Source organism: Cydia pomonella, chromosome 8 (genome assembly GCF_033807575.1).
Source record: "Cydia pomonella isolate Wapato2018A chromosome 8, ilCydPomo1, whole genome shotgun sequence".
In the NCBI taxonomy this organism is placed as follows: domain Eukaryota; kingdom Metazoa; phylum Arthropoda; class Insecta; order Lepidoptera; family Tortricidae; genus Cydia; species Cydia pomonella.
The window spans coordinates 23,541,496-23,560,798 of NC_084710.1; the positions used below are offsets into that span (position 1 = coordinate 23,541,496).

Below are 19,303 nucleotides of genomic sequence, written 5' to 3' on the forward strand. Positions count from 1 at the left end.
AATGCAGGATGTAATGATTACTAGGCGTAGGATATTAATCATTAGCGAAATATTAGAGCAAATTAATTTGCACACCTTTGTTTCTCCAGACAAAACAAATTAAATAGTTCATGGAGGTTAGCCAACGATTCGTCAGTCGTCCGCGCTAGTACAAAGACCGGTATAAAAAAAACTTTGTGGATATGTAAGTTCGCATGATGATATTGATGATTAATAAATAAATCAATATTATAGGACATTATTACACAAAATGACTAAGTCCCACAGTAAGCTCAATAAGGCTTGTGTTGAGGGTACTTAGACAACGATATATATAATATATAAATACTTAAATACATAGGAAATACTCATGACTCGGGAATAAATATCCATGCTCATCACACGAATAAATGCCCTTACCAGGATTTGAACCCGGGACCATCAGCTTCGTAGGCAGGGTCTAGTGACCCACTAGGCCAAACCGGTCGATGATTAATTCTAATTTATAATGATTAGCCTAGATATGCAAGGTTTGAATATATTGTTGTTATATGTCCTCACAGCGTCATGGACTGACTTACTGAATTGTATTGCAACACCTTAATATTGTATGTACATGTACATTATAAAATTATAATTAAATTTATGATACAGGAAAAACAAATCCTACATTTGGCCTTTGTCCCAAAAATATTTCAAAAACTACGTTTTTTTTTTATACTACGTCGGTGGCAAACAAGCATATGGCCCGCCTAATGGTAAGCAGTCTCCGTAGCCTATTTACGCCTGCAACTCCATAGGACTATCCCCCCCCCTCGTTGAGCTCTGGCAACCTTACTCACCGGCAGGAACACAACACTATGAGTAGGGTCTAGTGTTATTTGGCTGCGGTTTTCTGTAAGGTAAGGTACTTCCCCAGTTGGACTCCGCTCTAGATCTGGAATGACATCCGCTGTGCTGTGCCCTACACACAAAGAGGGATGACATTCACAAAGCCCATACCTCTCTTTTGGACTTAATTTAAGGACGTAGGTACTCGGGCCCGTACCTAACTTGTTTTGATCCGATCTTAAAGAGCGTTCACGCTGGTTGGTGGATGCGAAATGCAATAAAAGTCCTGCAAGAGATGCGCACCAATCATAAAGACGGTTGTCATGGTCGTATCAAAAAAAGATCAAAGTCATGACAAACTATTTTATACCTTTATTTTATGTCCCAAGATACTGGAATAAGCTTAAAAAAGAAAGGAATTGGTTACTGTTTTATAGGATTCTGGGTTCTGATGGATTTTTATGATATATTGTCTGTTGGTGAATGGTGACCTTCAATAAATAAAAAAACCGGACAAGTGCGAGTCGGACTCACCCACCGAGGGTTCCGTACTTTTTAGTATCTGTTGTCATAGCGGCAACAGAAATACATCTGTGAAAATTTCAACTGTCTAGGTACAACGGATCAATGAGATACAGCCTGCTGACAGACGGACAGACAGACTGACAGACAGGCAGACAAACAGACAGACAGACAGACGGACGGACAGTGGAGTCTTAGTAACAAGGTCCCGTTTGTTTTTAAAAGCTTTTATTCAACTTGCAATGTATTGTATCCTCAAAAGACCTCGTGCATAAAATCAAGTATGTATTAACCTTAGTATTATAAGTTAATCATATAATTTAGATTAAGGTACTAACGTTGAAAATTAGTGCCTCATTTCGCCGTTAAACGTAAGTTTGGCGAACCTAACACAAGTTTAAAATGTACCATACTATTTGTGATAATAAATAAATAAATAAAAAAAAGGTAATTTCGAACGTCAATATAAACCTGCCAAATAGCAAAGACCATCAGCATCATAGAGGAATTCGCAATAACAGTAACTAAATATAGTAAACATATTCCTAAATGCACAGTAAGTAAACAATCAGCAAGAACGGTGCAGTAAATAGTGTAATAACGGCTCGAGTGACCGTGCGGATGGTCACCTGGGAATCTATGGATTACATTTTCGGGATTTTACTGTGACCATTCTGTTGGAAAAGTGTGGAAAGTCTCATTGTGTAAAATATATTTTATAGCTAATAATCTGAATGCTGCTCTAAAATTTGTTTAAGGCAGGTATCACTGCGAACCATTTAGATAGGTGGGGAGTTTTTAGCTTTTAAACAAAACGTTATTTATTTAAATAATAACTATTCTTTTAAAATATTGTCGCCATGTGAGCGTCGCCTGGTGCGGCGCCAGCGCGCTATGTGCTTGTAATTCGGAACCGATATGCCAGCACACGTGCGCCGCTATTTAGCGTGTAAACGCGTAACTCGACGGTAATTACGCACAAATGCTACCGGTGCGGTGACATAGACAGCGCACTGTATACAAGCTCTTTGGATTAGGATACTGGAATCAATAAAAACAAACAATATGTAAATAAACACTTTATTACATGTTTATTGTATATTTGGTGAAATCACTTGTTCGTTTACACTTTACTTAAAATATTACATGTTTATTTTTTGCCATCAAGCGGTGAGGGCTACGGGAGATCGAGAGCGATGGAGACAAATTACAGGAGCTGCAAAACCAAGTGGTCACGATCCTCAGTAATGAGGGACCGACAAAGAAGAAGAAGAAGAAGAAAATATTACATTTAGAACGATTACAATAATCTCTTATAATAATGTGGCATGGTCACCCCTCTATTGGCGCGTCGCCTGGCGCGGCGCCAGCGCGCTATTTGCTTGTAATTCGGAACCAATATGCCAGCACACGTGCGCCGCTATTTAGCGTGTAAACGCGTAACGCGACGGTAATTACGCGCAAATGCTACCGGTGAGACGATACACTACAACTTGATATATTGTTAGGATAAACTAGGCTAGAGTACACTAGGCCTTATTGGGTTGCCTCACGATGATTTCCTTCACCGACAAGCGACTGGTAAAATAAATATCAAATGATATTTCGTACATAAGTTCCGAAAAACTCCAATGAGTTTGAGTCGGTTGGTTTGACCCCCGACTTTTGGAGTGCAAGTCTCACGTTCCTACCGCTAGGCACGCGCTTTCAATCAAGATATTTATATTCATTATATAGTACTTTTTTGTGTATAACGATCCTATTATTAAATTCTCCTTCTTTATTTTTCTTCTTAAGTTTTAAATTTGACTTCTCTATTATAATTCCAGGCATACCTTTTCAGACGAGTTTCTATTTACCATAATTAACATCTATTCGAAGTAGATTGCTTTCCAAATTTGTTGGCTAGTCTAAAAAATATATTTAACGTACCTAAATTGTTTTAATACATAAGTACAGATATCAGTTATTTTTATATCTGATACAAATATGCATTAACTATAACTATTTCAGTTAACATCATTTATAATTATGAACCTCCAAGTCTTTTTGTTGTGTTTTCCTTTTATTGTGGTACATCTTTTGTATTGCATTTTTGATAATTATGTTTATATGACTGTTTGGTTTCTAAGTAAATAAAATAATTCGATATAGTTATCTAAAACATATATAGTTAGTTCTGTATAACTGTGTAAGTACCTATAATCATTACAAATTCGCCTAGTGATGCTATTTTTACGAATAAACTTAATATATGCTTATTGAGTTAGCATGCTACAACATGTAAAAAAAGTTAAACGAGTTTCTGCATAGAGGTCGTTGCATTCACTGATAGAAAAGATTATTTACCTATTGTACCTGTTGTGAGTCTACTGTTTATTAATAGTACATTACGATACAAGTGCAAAAAATAGGAAATTAAATTCAAAACGAGTGGCGATAAATTAAAACACGACTGAAGGGAGTGTTTTAAATCGACACGAGTTGCGAATTATCTATTCGCACATGTATCGTACAACGTTTTACAGTACCCTTTAAATGTTTGACACAGTAACGTAATATGCGAATTTGCGCACTAGTGCGGTAAAGTATCACCATATGTACTGTAAATATGTATAATAAACTTTTTAGTTATAAAACAATTGACATGTAAACTGTATTGTATGTTTATAACTAAAAATCTGAAATTTGAAAATCTGAGTTTAAGAACATAAATAAATTGCTTTGAAAATGAGACTAAGTATTATTAGTTATATTTGTATAAGATTATTTAAAAGTGCTTGTTGCTAAGCTAATATTTTGATTTGACTTGATCTGATGGCAACTTTACAACTCAAAGCGGCACAAACAGACGGGCTAATTCAAAAGAAACATTTTAATAACGCCCAGCGAGCAGACTGTCCTTATTTCCGTGGCTGCTAAACTCAGACATCGGGTTTTATTAAAAATGCCTGCTGTCTCTTTAAATAAAGATGTGAAGGTTATAAATTATTTAACTCTGTGTAAAATTATTGATCAAAACAAATAGTATGACTACCTTAGCGCTTAAGGGATTATTATAATATATTAAAATGTTAATTGTTAACCCAGGTATTGGCTGTTGTATTTATATTTTTTTATTTCACTATGATGTCATTGTAAATGTTTTATTGACTTGTAAAACTGCTCTAGAGGCCTACTTGCAGATTTTTTTTAAGTTATCTACCTATATCAATGTGCGGTTAATTTTAATCTGTTGATTAATTACTTACTTATCCAAGGTGTCCAAGATAGCAGGTAACTTTTGAAGGAGATCAACGCTCGATTGATTGCTGTGGAGATTCTTTGGAAGTACTTAGTCTACCTAAATGAGTAAGGCGTGAGGTTTTTAGAGCTTCAAATGGAATAAAAGTCATTTTTGAATTATGGGAATATTGATTTTATTTCAATGTCTTTGGCCAGAAAGTCGAGTCACGAGAAACTTTTTTTGAATTCTTTAAAGTCTCGCGTTTTGTACACATATTTAGTGGTTATATGGGGTCTAACGAGTTTAACGGGCAAAGTATAAACAAGTGATGAAATTATGTTGCTTTACACCCATTAATATGCTAGCAAAATTGCTTTGTAATATGCTAGCAAAGGTTAACACACTTTGGACATTCTGGACGTTCTAATTCTAATATAAGACGAATTTTATGAATTAACCGCAACACTTCTCGGGCTTATTGGAAAATCCCGATGCTGCTTCCTCTGGCCTTATTGCAAGAAGGTGGGCCTTATTATTAATAATAAGCCCAGCGAAGGAAAAACTGATGCGGAAGAAACAGAATCTTATTATAAACAGAAGCAGTAAACAGTGAACCTAGCGCGCAGCAATAAATTCGAGCGAGTTGCATTAGGAAGACTTCAATACTTATTTATTATTTATGATTTATTGCACGGTTAAAATATGACGTTACACGTGTAAGGCTTTCTAATCACTGAAGCGACGATGACAGGAAACGTGCGGGAACAAACCAATAGCATTGGTTGTAATTCAGCGGAGTGCAGAAGAGAATATGTGGAATATAACGAATGCGCGGACGCTCCGGCTGTGGAATGACCTTCCTGCCGAGGTTTTCCCGAGGGTATACAGTATAGGGTTCTTCAAAAAAGGAATGTACAGGTTTTTAAAGGGTCGGCAACGCGCATGTAACATCTCTGGAGTTGCAGGCGTCCATAGGTGACCGCTTACCATCAGGCGGGCCGTGTGCTTGTTGGCCACAACCGTGGCATAAAAAAAAATGCTATTAGTCGATTCCCGCACGACTTCTCTCACCGTCCGTGCCTTATGGTGGTTGGCGCGTACGTTATTATGCGTAATTTCCCTAACCAAAGTTCCAGAAAGTCTCAAGTTTGAGTTGATGTCGAAGATGTAACATTATACATTTTTCTTTTAATTTCGTTACCTGGCACTTTCACGAAAATAAGCGGTTTGTTTGTATAAAATTTTACTTCTAATTTAATTTTAACAAATTATACACATTTTAACGAATTTTCAATTTCAATTTCATTTTATTTAAGGACAAACTAAGATCATTTTTTGTTAGTACAAATAAGACTTATAATTCTTTTATAATTTATTATTCTATTTATTGACAATAACAATATACATAATGGATATATACAGATGATTACTATAACTAGCTTATATCTAAAATAGGCCCTTGAGGCATTGTACCAAGGATGCTGGCGGCATTTCCTCGTTGTATCGCAATACTGATACGTTGTGCGAGGAAGCCGCCAGCTCTTCGGTCACCAGTTACGTCAATTAATAATTAATGTAAAATCATGTAATGAAAAGATGGAATGTAAGTATCATTAATTTTGCCATTATTAATGAAATCATGGAATGTATCATATTTTTTTCCAGTATTCAAGATACTATATTTCAGTTTGTAATTTTCTTAGCTCAATTCTTTTTACTTGACTTTAAAGTTAGCTTGTATAAGTAGTGTGCTAGGCTAAGGCCCCGTGATTTCCACGGCTCCCGTTCGGTTGTTGTGATATTTCTGGTCAGTTACTAATGAAGTTGTCTAAGTCATCCCGCCATCTCCGTCTGGGCCTGCCACGTCCGCTGTTTACGTGACTATGCTAACTAAAAATAAAAGGATTATTTTACAATTCATAAAACATTTATATGATACTTCTTACCTACTAATGTTTTCATGTATATTTTGCAACAGTTGCGCAAAACATTTTATCGTCGACGCACGCGCATGATCAGTCGATAATCGTCAAACTTTAATGCCACATCGATTGATCGATACTTAGACCACCCGCGTTAAGTGCTCTCTGAGATTTATTCAATGCATGTACAGTTGCGAAATTGCATGGAGAAATTATGAATGAATTTATTGATAAAGTCGCACTGCACATTTACTCGTACGGCTGAGGGTACAGTCAAAGAATTTAATTTCAGTACCTAGTATCTAGGGACCTCATACTATTGTCACTGTTACTAGGAACGAAATAGTACAGAAATTAAAATCCTTGAGGCGGGTACGTAACTATTATAGGTCATACTGAGCTACTTTTACTTTTGAAAAATATTTTTATTGCCTAAAAAACATTGACTTGTGATCAGCCGAAATATTTAATATATTTTTACTTGCAAAATATGGCTACGTGTTAAAAAACATCCTATAGGTAAAGCTGTGTGTGTGCTGTGGGTCGTGCTGCTGTGATCATATTGCTGAATCTCAAAAACTTGTAATGATTGTGTGGGTGTGCTGTGGGCTGTGTTGCTGTGATCCTATTGCTGAATCTCGGAAACTTGTAATTATTGTGTGGGTGTGCTGTGGGCTGTGTTGCTGTGATCCTATTGCTGAATCTCGGAAACTTGTAATGATTGTGTGGGTGTGCTGTGTTGCTGTGATCCTATTGCCGAATCTCGGAAACTTGTAATGATTGTGTGGGTATGCTGTGGGCTGTGTTGCTGTGATCCTATTACTGAATCTCGGAAACTTGTAATGATTGTGTGGGTGTGCTGTGGGCTGTGTTGCTGTGATCCTATTGCTGAATCTCGGAAACTTGTAATGATTGTGTGGGTGTGCTGTGGGCTGTGTTGCTGTGATCCTAATATTGCTAAATCTCGGAAACTTGTAATGAATGCTTCAAGATCTTAAGAGGGAAGTATACCACGTGACCATCCATACATAAAGAGAAAACGTTTTTCTACTTCTAAATATTTTCTTTTCTTCATGATTTTTTATTATATTTTTGACATGTTTTTTTGACCGTATATTATCGAAGTGGAAATTCATAGGAAAAGTGCCGTTATTTCGTTAGGATCGCAAAGCTACAAACAGAGTAAGTAGAATTTTTGTTTGTAGAATATCTACTCGTTCTAATTTCTTTGTATTAGGTATAATTTCTAGCAACAAAAATAGTTCCAGACATTTTGATATTGAGAGATCAGATCCATAACTAATCCAGATTTAATTCATAGGCTGTTATTAAGATCAGAATGCACTGTTTGATGATTAATAGAGCTTATTACAATTACTTAAGGTTGATCGATTATCAGATAAGAGTAGTGTTGATTAAGACTCGAGTCCTTTGGGGACTCAAAAAGACTCGGCTCACGGCCCGATTCGAAGACTGAGATACGATAACGATAAGTTCTGGTTTAGATAAGTTATCATTTAGATATCATTTGTATGTCGTATAATTGACAGAAGCAGGCAAACAGCATCACTTTGACATAAGAAATATCGTAGATCTTACTGGGATCACAGCGGAATCGAAATAAGCGTCAATTTTGACATGTCGTTTAGTTATCGATCTTTTAAAGATCTTTCCAAGATATTAAACTTGTCTTAATCATTCATCGAATCGGGCCATCAGTTTTTCAGACTCTTTTAGTGAATTTTAGAGTCCCCGAGTTTTGTGTAGAGCCTTGAGTCATTTTCAGATAGCTCTTATTTTTTTTAAATTTATAATGTACTGTCTTTATGTAAAATTCATTGATTAGGTCATAGAGAAATAAATAACCTTGGAGTGCTTACTCCATATGCACACGAGTTTTCTTACTTACCTAATAATAACATGTTGTATGAGAGGTATGGTAAAAATATTAAGGAATTATTTACTTATAAAAAATCAAAGCCTCAAGCCTCAGGAAGGACCCCCGATGGGTTCGAAACATGTCACCAATAGCGACGAATGATTACATGAGCTAAATAACCGTTTTTTTTAATATTTGAAATATGTGTCACGAAATTTTAATTTCTAATATTATTTCTAAGTTTAAAACTCGCTTAAAATTTGATACTTATTAAGCTTAAATCTTATTAAGAATTATATTTCGCAAATATCGGTTAAAACTTAGTATAAACTGATTTTTATCATTGTATGGAGTGATCACTCATAACTTATTTCTCTGTGATTTAGTACAGAAATCATACACTTACGCCCACTTTATTTATTGTTATTTAGATAAAACCTATAAAATTGTTGACGGAGTCTTTATTCGGAGTCCCGAGTCTCTCGCTCTCTCAATAAGACTCAATAAAGAACTCAACACGGGACTTTAAAGACTCGAAAGGTTTTCTTAGTCTCATATATAACTAGTCGATTTTCTCAAATGTAGGCCCTAAAGACTCGAGTTTCTGCCATCCCTATTTACGAATGTTGTTGTGAGTACAGTGATCCATTCACAACTTCAGGGAAATTGACATTTCCATCTCAGTGGGCGGTTAACCATAAATTTTGTTTAGAGGTTGACATATGTAGGATAGACTAGTTTATGCAAACAGGCACCAGCTGATTAATATAAAGATAATTAAGATGCTAGTTTATAATGCATAGATCTGAGAATTTCATTTTGAATATATAATTGAATGACTAGTTAATTGAGCAAGATATTTAGACCGATTTATTGATAGATTTAGAAATAACCACGACAGTTGGTATAATAGCACAATCGGATTAAGACCAACCTCGAAATTTCTAGAACAGTCATGAAATTTGGTATATATATTAATTAAGAGGCTGTCAATACCTAAAGCGCGCACACTGTCTATTTGTATCGGAGTAAATGAGATAGCACTGTCGCATGTTACTGGGCCTGGGCAAGGGAATAATAAGAAAAATATTTAAATAAAAAAAGTGGATTATTAGTGTAATATTTAATTATAAACACGGTTTAGATATAAATGTTTTGAAATTGTGATTTTAATTGCAGACCCATAAGTCAAAACAATAAAGACATAAAACCGTTTAATTGTGATTTTAAGACCAATCTTTGCAATTATTTTCTATCGAGCCGATTTCGTTCAATCGTGTATCGAGTACGACCACGGTCTTTGAAATATAATTAATATGAACATATATTTTTCTTACTTGACTAAAACAAATAGTCTTTCTTAAAAAACTGTTTAAGTAACATCAATTTCAAGGACATTGGGTGTTGACAGCCTCTTAAAGTCCCTTTTTTCATGCCCACACCATTTGACATTTGGGGACCTCGAGGAATCGCAGCCATCTTGGAAAATGTGTACCATCCAGGAGAAATTCGCGTTTTACTCTAAATCTACATTATTTATGAAAATATAGTCTAAGGCAACATTAAAGCTTATTAAATTCTACACAACTTCACCACCAACTTCACTAACAAAACCACTACACCAATTTAGATATGTAGGTAAGTTTTGTCCATGGGAAGGACATAGGATAGTTTTCTTAGGTAAATCATCTTTCTATGCAGACGAAGCTAATTATTGAATAAGTAGATTTCCTACCTTACCAGAAAACAGAGCGGAACCATCCACGCCGTCATAAATAAGCCGGTATCCGGCTCGGTTCCTGAACGCCCCTCCCAGATTTATGCGCTCGCGCATGACCTTGAAAAGGTTACGGGAAATAACCTACTTTGTATGAGGTACTGTAGTAAATATCAATGGACATTTACCGGCTGCAAATTTCGCTCTTTGGTCTAGGAAAACATTGTGAGGAAACCTACATCTAAGTCAAATAAGTGGCAGTGACCAAATAGTTATGAAAGCAGAAAACATGCATTTAAGAAAAGTTGCAGTGACAAAGAAAGTATAAAAGCAAGAAACCAAGTCCATCTGGGAAAAAACCGATAGTGGCCAAATATAATTTCATTCGGCGGCGGTTTGGATTTGTGTAGTGTGATGATGACTTTTATGTACCTAAGGAAAGAGATGCAGTGGGGATGTTTGGACAATTAGCTTCAAAATAAATATAATTATATAATTCCTGTGTTTAATCGTGTTACTTATTATGTAGGGAGCAGTCCACGTAAATGTCACTTACTGAATGCTTTTGCCTTGTATGGCAACTACCTTAATCAAATGCGTAAAAATATACTGTCAATTTATTAACAAAATCATAAAATATTACCAGACCAAATATTGCTTACTCATAAATTATTAGAAGTATATGAAGAATGGCATTATCGTAAAATGCTCCTGCATTGGCATAAAATAGTACATTACGATACAAGTGCGAAAAATAGGAAATTCGAAACGAGTGGCGATAAATTAAAACACGACCGAAGGGAGTGTTTTACATCGACACGAGTGGCGAATTACTTATTCGCACATGTATCGTACAACGTTTTACAGTACATATGGCCCTTTAAATGTTCGACACAGTAACGTAATATGCTAATTTTCGCACTAGTGCGGTAAAGTAGCAACATATGTACTGTAAATAATCTTCAATCACGTAATGCTTAATTATATCCAATGCGACCAAAGTTCCTTATTTTCCTTTTACGCTTCTGCATGCCAATGGCGTTGTACATCTTCTTGATGGCGCCAGCTCCCATCGCACGTCGGCTGTGGATCTCACTGGATACGTGTGTAGTTATCAACACTGTAACGGAACACGTTATTTTTTAATTCATTAAACTCGACAAATTCGGCACCGTCGATTGTAAAGACGCGACTCCATACATCTGGCACAACTTCAAGTACGGACTCGCGCGTGTGAATGCATCTCATGCTAGCCGGCCAGACACGACTTTGGAGAGAGAAGCATGGTAGACTTTGGTGTTGGAGACCAAGATCGTCGTAACCCACGACGCACGTAAGGTCGTCGCGCTACAGCAGTAAGTAAACATTAAGCATTGAAATAATTTAATGGTTGAACCAATCGAAACCAGATTTTGACATATTCGCAGCGCAGAACCGATTTGACTTTCCTTTCTTCATAAGCTTAAAGGAAATGACTCGAGTTCGAAAAATCGAGTTACATGGACGATTTAAACTGCTAGATTGGTACCAGCTTTACTTATCATAATAAAACCTTTCGTCTGAAGGATCGAAATTCAGTCTACTTTGGAGATATCTTTTTATATTCCCGACCGTCTCCTTAGGTAGCTCTAGTATGTGGCTACGAGCAATAGGTACCTCTTTGATCATATTGGCTTCAATTACATAAATCTTAATTTAAATGATATGAAATATAATGTTAATTAATTTAAAAATAATGCAAGCCCTTATTCGAATAACTCTTGTTCTCGTAATCATTTTTTTTGTCATTTAAAGATCTAAAATAAATACTCACACTCTATTAATATTAAAAGCAGTAATAGCGTTAATTTCAAAATAAATCGCATGACTAGGAACAGGGAATAGTGACAGTGACGAAGTTTATTCGAAGATTGTAAAATCTTGCAACATAAAATATACACCGTAAAGTAGGTGATACAACAACAGAGTATTAGCTGTTTTTTTTTTCAATAGCTTTTTTGTCCCACTGCTGGGCATTGCCGCCCCTTTCTTCGGTCACTCATCACGGTTTGGCGCATGCTCCCTCCCGCCAGTCGCTGCAAAATGCGTCGAGGTCGCCCCGCCGTCTTTTTGGGTCTGCCTCTGCCAGCTAACCTGCAACAACGATAGATGTAGCGATTAACCCCCTTTTTTATAATAAACTTTACGGGGCTGATTAAGTCAAAACTTATATTTTATCCCTTTCTTACAAATATATAAGTTAAAGTGACAGATAAAGACAAACTATTCATAGCTCATTCAGAGGCCCTAGTGTAAATTTATACGATTTCGAAACGTGACGTACGTTACGTAAACTCAAAATCCCATACAAAATGAGACTTAATGGAAACGCGTACGTCACGTTACGCCATCGAATAAATTTACACTAGGGGTACAAGATAATAACGCGTTTATGAAAAACGCCATTAGTATTTAAAATACAGAATATACTAATATAATTTGTCATTCAGAGAATTCAGTACCTGAATATTTTTTAAATACAAGAGGATCTAATTGAATCAAAATCAATTGATAAAAAACTTTGAAATGTTAGCACATGCCGCACGTGTTGCAGACTAAAGGGGTTGGTCTCGGACTGTCTAGAACACAAAATAACTAGTGTAATATTTTGCCTATATCCCTTTTAGTCTAGAACATAAAATAACTAGTGTAATATTTTGCCTATATCCCTTTTAGTCTAGAACACAAAATAACTAGTGTAATATTTTGCCTATATCCCTTTTAGTCTAGAACATAAAATAACTAGTGTAATATTTTGCCTATATCCCTTTTAGTCTAGAACACAAAATAACTAGTGTAATATTTTGCCTATATCCCTTTTAGTGTAGAACACAAAATGACTACAATTATTTAGATCTTTATTTATCTACGTATCGTCGATTTACCTTTACGTTAGCGATGTCGACGGAGCCCCGCTACCGTGGGGCTCCTATTTCTGTGCGGTTTGGCCTACGGCCATTATAAGATAACTAACTAACCTAACCTACCTATAAGTGGTCATTTTGTGTTCTAGACCGTTTGCGATGTAGACTAAAAGGGATATAGGCAAAATATTACACTAGTAATTTTGCGTTCTAGACGGTCCGAGACCAAAGCGACTAAATTAGACATCGTACATATATCTCAAAAGTCCCAATATGCAGAGTAGGTATATTTGAAAACGGTCGATAAGTATCAGATTATTTGCAATTCAAACCAAAGTTTTGATCAATTGCCTTGCAGTAAGAGCAATTAAAAACAAAAATATGTAATTTAATTCAACCGGTATAATTGAGTTTATGTATTAATACAAAGTCGGAAAATTAATGGGGACATTTAATTCCAATATTGTGGGAATTAAATGTCCCCATATCTTTCCTCTAATGTGGCGCTACCCTTAATTGGAAGATAACATCAATCAAGCACAGTGAAATCAATTTTAAACAACGTTAATTGGATATGGCAAATACTCGCAGGAGATAAAATGTAAGGAAAGAAAAAAAATGTATCTCTAAATAATACACATATAACAGCTATGGCATATTGAATACTTAGATAGATTAGTTTCCGGATGATTATCTCTTCAAATTATATTTGTTTGTACATGTACATATCTACATCAGTTCCGAGAAACTTATTGATATAAATATTCGAGCCTAAGATCTTTTATTATTCGCTCCAAATGCATTCAAGAAATGCAAAATAAATAACACCAGCATTAAACAATTCAGGGCAGTTGGTGACAACCTCGTTAGCTGCACTAAGTCCAACAAAACGTCACATTTCACGCGTGTCTGTCCGTCTGTCACACCTTGCATGATTCAGACTTGTCTCTTTGTCCCTCCTTTGTGATTATTTCGATCGCAGGTGTATGTGTGTTTGTATGTTCCCTCGCAACGGCTGAATCACGAGGTATTTCTGACTTATCCCTGTTAGGTGTTCTTTGTACGGATTTGGATTCGGCGTGAAAAAGCAGTAAAACAGAAAGTTTAAGAGCGACGTTGTGACGAGTGGTATTGCTGGAATTGGTGATGTCATGTCTTATGCTTAATTTAAAATAAGTAATTGCCTAAATACTGTAGCGTTGTGCTTAAGACTCTAGTCTTTTGAATTCTCTGCTTTAAGATTAGACTGGGTTTTTCAGACTCATATAATTAAGTACTAACTCGAATTCATTTGAACTTGCTAGTGACCTGAATATTTTGTAGAAACTTGAGACCTTTACATTAAACGCTAATTTTTATACAAAAAAATGAATTGTCTTCAAGACGCTTATTTGCTTAAACTGCTAGTATTCAGATAAAAGGTACGAAATTGTTGACGGAGTTTTTTATTCGGAGGTTTAAGTACTTTTGAGTTGCCTAACCAATACTCTATAAAGGACTCAGGACCTTAAAGAGTTACAAGTTTTTTAGCGCTCGCTCTTTTCGTAAAAAAATGAGGTTTTCAAAGTTAGACTCAAGTTATTATCAACGCTATGTACAGTCAATCCTGATTAAGCAAACACTGGATAAGTGAGGAAGTTCTAAAAGTTGACCACAGTATTCAGGTCCCATCATTTTAATCCATTTACAATAATTTATCCATGGGTCCGATTAAATTTCACTTACCCAAGTTCGAAAGTACATATTATTTATACTCGTACGTACATACCCGCGTTGTTTTCTAACTTTGATATTTATTTTAATATAAATCAACATATGATCTGTTAACAACGCTAAAAATTTTGAGGTCAAATAACAACTTGTGAAACTCTAGAATTTTTAAAAGTACACAGGGTATTGTTCAAAAAATTTAGGCGCACCAACAATTTAATTCATTCTGTGTGTTTCTATCGCTAAATGCTCTAAAATAGGATTATTGTTTGTAGTGTGCTCATAAATTAAGTCAGATCTTGCTACAAAGGGCATTTAATTCCTCAGTTCCATTACTCAGGTAGCACCAACACCGCCTGTCTTAATAAATAACTGCTGCGTACAAAAAGTGAAGCACTTTGTCGCTGGAATAACCGCGAGATGCGTTCAAATTTATGGTGTTCACCTTGTTTGTTGCTAGAACTAAATCAGAACTTTCAAAACTTAACCAAAGATTTTCTAAAATGTTGTAAACAATTTTTGAACTAGTAAGGAGGATATTATATTTTTCATAAACTAAATGTTTATTTTTCAGAATTTAATAATGTTACATAACAGTTGGATCTAAAAAATCTGGAGGAATCAGGTTTGGAAGGTTCTATCAGATTTTAACACAACAACGACCTCTTGTAGTCGAACAGATACCAAAAAGAATGGGACAGTCTGACGGGTCTAAAGCACTCAAAGCTCTTCATACAAGGAGTAGACTCCGGTTGGAGCAAAAACCTACGGAAACTTAGCAGAAGACAACTCCAAATTATATCAGGGGTGTTTACGGGCCATTACGGGGTCAAAGGGGTTTTGGCCAGGATGGGACACTCCGACAACACCGATTGTCGAATGTGTGGTGAAGAGGGAGAGACAGTAACACACCTAATGTGTGAATGTCACGCCCTCGCCAGACAAATAATGAAGGACTTTGGAGCAGGCTATCTGGAACCAAAGGAACTCAAAAGGCTACCCATAAGCTCCATCATCCGGCACATGGAGGTGGTCAAATAAGCTCTTGAGTAGCTGTCGGATCTTTCCTTAGGGGGCAACTACACAAATGGGCCCCCGAAAATTTAGAAGATTAGATTAGACTTCGAAAATATTTTAGCAAATCGCAAGAATATTTTACATTGCAGAATAAAAAAATAAAAATCAGACCGGATGTAATCGGATGCTAACGTTATGAATTGAAAGTTAATACAAATAGTGTTGACATTTGGCTGTGACTTCAGCAAATGTCCACCTGTCATTATGTGTGTCACGTCTACCCACCAAGCCACTATCACGCGTCTCGAACTTATCGCTGCTACACCATCCATTTCTTCATTAAGTCGAGCGATAACTATTTGAATGTTTCAAAGACAGCAATGGTTGTCTCTTTAGCGTTGTGGCTGTTTTTAGTAAGATTTCATAGTCGGTGCAAAGTATTAGTGTTGCATTAGTGTAAGGTGTAAGTTTTCGCACGTCGGTCTGTGACGGGACGATGATTTCAGTTCCGGGGACGCCACGGTCAATTTATTTTGGAACCTGCGAATTGAGATTGTGATTGATTTACGTGGATTGATTAGCTAGGAAGTATATGCTAAAGTCGATGATTGATTGATTATCTAATATTTCTGATGAAAATATATTTAAAATACCTTTGAAAACGGGAAACAATTAAGAAAAACGAACACATAAGATATAAAAAAAACTTTCTTGCTTATGTTTTTAGGGTTCCGTAGCCAAATGGCAAAAAACGGAACCCTTATAGATTCGTCATGTCCGTCTGTCTGTCCGATTCTGTCACAGCCACTTTTTTTTTATTAAGGTGGGCAGCAACGAGTATTTTACTTAAATTTTAAAGGGTCGGCAACGCGCATGTAACACATCTGGAGTTGCAAGTGTCCATAGGCTACAGTGACTGCTTACCATCAGGCGGGCCTTATGCTTGTTTGCCACCGACGTGGTATTAAAAAAAATAATGACTTCAAATCTTGGCCTATACTGGAAACTGGATATACATAATTGGGAAGTAATTATTATGGTCATCGTCTTAAATCACAGATTCACTAAGTAATTGCAAAGTTTTCAGGTAATTCAAAGTTCATGTAACTAATCTATTATGTGGATTTTATTTTAACTTTTTTAACACACGTATCCCTTAGCTGAGCTGTAGTTTCCTTATGAGTTAATATCCTCAATCTCCTCCTCCCGCAAAATACCGTAAAACTGAGTTACTCTAAACCATTTATTAAATTAAGTATGACACTTTCTGAGCAGACAAAAATATATAACAATCTACATGATATGAGAAGTGATATGGTTTTTCTGAAAATCTCGTTTAATTTAAATAAGTGAAGAAAAAAAATCATCAAATCACTCCTATTTCTTTCAGTTGTAACCTTATTACTACTGCAACTTTTATTGAAAATATAAGAAACTTTATAATCTCTATCACAAAACACTATAAAATGATTCCTAAAAAAATAAGCCTTCATCCCGCCTCAGTTCCTACCTTTACCCCGCTCTTGTCCATATAGTCAGTGCGGGGCAAGTGTTGCTAGACGGACCTGTGCTGTGTTGCGGCGCGAGAAAGCAAAATTCTATTTCGAATGCATAGATCTGCCTGCTCGATTTTTTTGCAGGGTGGTCCGGAGAGGGGTATAAGTTCCGCCCGAACGCGCTAGTCCATTGGCGTCGGGTGCAGCCTTAAGCGAAAGTTACATGCTGGATGGACGGTAATCATTAGAGAAGGCTGAAGTCTAGTAGTGTCCATGTTTACTTTAAAATTCGTATGTTCAATGAGTCACAGACACAGTCAAGCACTGGACACCAAAACACGTGTAAGTTAACTAATATTACCTGACTCATTCACATGTTCTCCATTCACCACGCCGCGACAATCACCAATACATCCGCCCACCTCGTCGAGATCAAAGTTACCGTCTGTGCTATTTTTAGGACACAGGTAACAAGAATGCCCCTTTGAAACGCAACACTTCCGCTCGTAACCGGCGCGGTGGGCAGAGAGCAAGGAGTTTTGGGAGAGGGTTTGTACCTTCTGATGTTATTTCTCTCTGAGGCACTTCTTATGATTTTGAATATAAATGACTGACCAGTATAGTAGATGTGCTTCTATTCTTTTTATTAAATTTTAAGGGAGAGGGTATCTGCCTCTTTATCGCACTAATAAGTAAGAGTGATAGAGGAACAGAAAGCGTTCGTTGTCATAGCGCAAACGATTGGCATCTTGAATAGGCCTCCTTAGCATCAAGCGAAGGCCGCAGGCTGGACGCAAGCGGTGCGCGGCGCGATGACCAGCAAATCAAGGCCTTTCATACATGGCGCTCGCGCTCCACCAATGTATAGACGGCCTTGAATTGCCGCTCGCCGCGCCGCGCGCAGCTTACGTCCGTTTGCTTGCGTTTTTATGATGATGGCTTGTCTGAACTAAACATTCTTTGCCCAACCAAATATACCTCATGACACACCGATATTTTATACATTTAACACTGATGGCAGACTTCTTTGCCATCGGCACTCGTCCCAATCAGTAACGTCCATCTGACACTTACGACTCGGTCTTTATAGTCCGTTTAATAAATAGGTAGCTGAAGGGTATTTACTGATGTAGATAAATAACCATTGAAAAGACGTTTACGAGTTTTTTTGTTTGTTGTTAAGGATTTAAAGAGGTTTTAATTTTATTCGCGTTTAAAGTTTGGTTAAATTATGTTACCGGTCTGTTGAAATTAGTTTAATGAGTTTGAAGGATGATTGCGATTATTTTTTGTGTTGAATCCAGTATTTCATTTACTAGGTACAGTGTGTCCTTATCCATTGGACAAATCCTGAAATCCCACGTAGGGTTACTTCCCAGGATTTCTCTAACGTTAATATTTTATTAATTAGTAAGCAAAAAAAATATTTTAAAAGTTATTTCAAATAATCGACAGCAAAAAGAAACATACTGTATTAATCATTGGCAGTTTTTTTTGACAATTTGTTCGAAAATGTTCAGTAATGATGACTAGTGTCCGACGAAGTTTCAGTTTCGGCAGGTTTCGGTACAAAACACATGTTTCGGCCAAAGGTTCGGTTTCGGTGCATAAGCTGCCGAACCTCTCCTATTATCAAATATCAAACATTTATTCAGCAAATAGGCCACAGGGGCACTTTTACATGTAAAATTATTACAAACTGTAAAAATATCAAAATACAATTACAATATTTAGAGATGTATACATTCTCTAAATGTTGAATTACTCAAAAAACTATAATAAAAAATACAACCAATAAATACTAAAATTCTTTAGAGATGTATAAGTCTCTAAGTGTCAGAGAAAAAAAAACCGGCCAAGTGCGAGTCGGACTCGCGCACCGAGTTTTCCGTAGAAACCTGTAGGTAGGTATATAAGTAAAAGTTCACCCATCACTACAATCGAGTCATATCAATTATTAAAAATATGTTTATTATATGATATAACTAAAAATTAACGGTTTTCGCATTTTTTCCTTTATCTGTGCTATAGGACGTTGCTTCGTAACAAATTTCAAGATTCTGAGTTCACGGGAAGCACTCTTTAGGTTTTGATTCCCTTG

At 36.2% G+C, this 19,303-nt stretch overlaps 1 long non-coding RNA gene across 1 annotated transcript; it reads right to left on the reverse strand.

The window, feature by feature from the left end:
* Positions 1-10,559: 10,559 nt before the first annotated feature.
* Positions 10,560-18,876, reverse strand: LOC133520878 (uncharacterized). Its single transcript, XR_009799815.1, has 3 exons — positions 17,564-18,876; positions 11,890-12,209; positions 10,560-11,196 (listed from the first exon to the last, which is right to left on the reverse strand). It is a non-coding gene; the product is annotated as an uncharacterized LOC133520878 (long non-coding RNA).
* Positions 18,877-19,303: the final 427 nt, after the last annotated feature.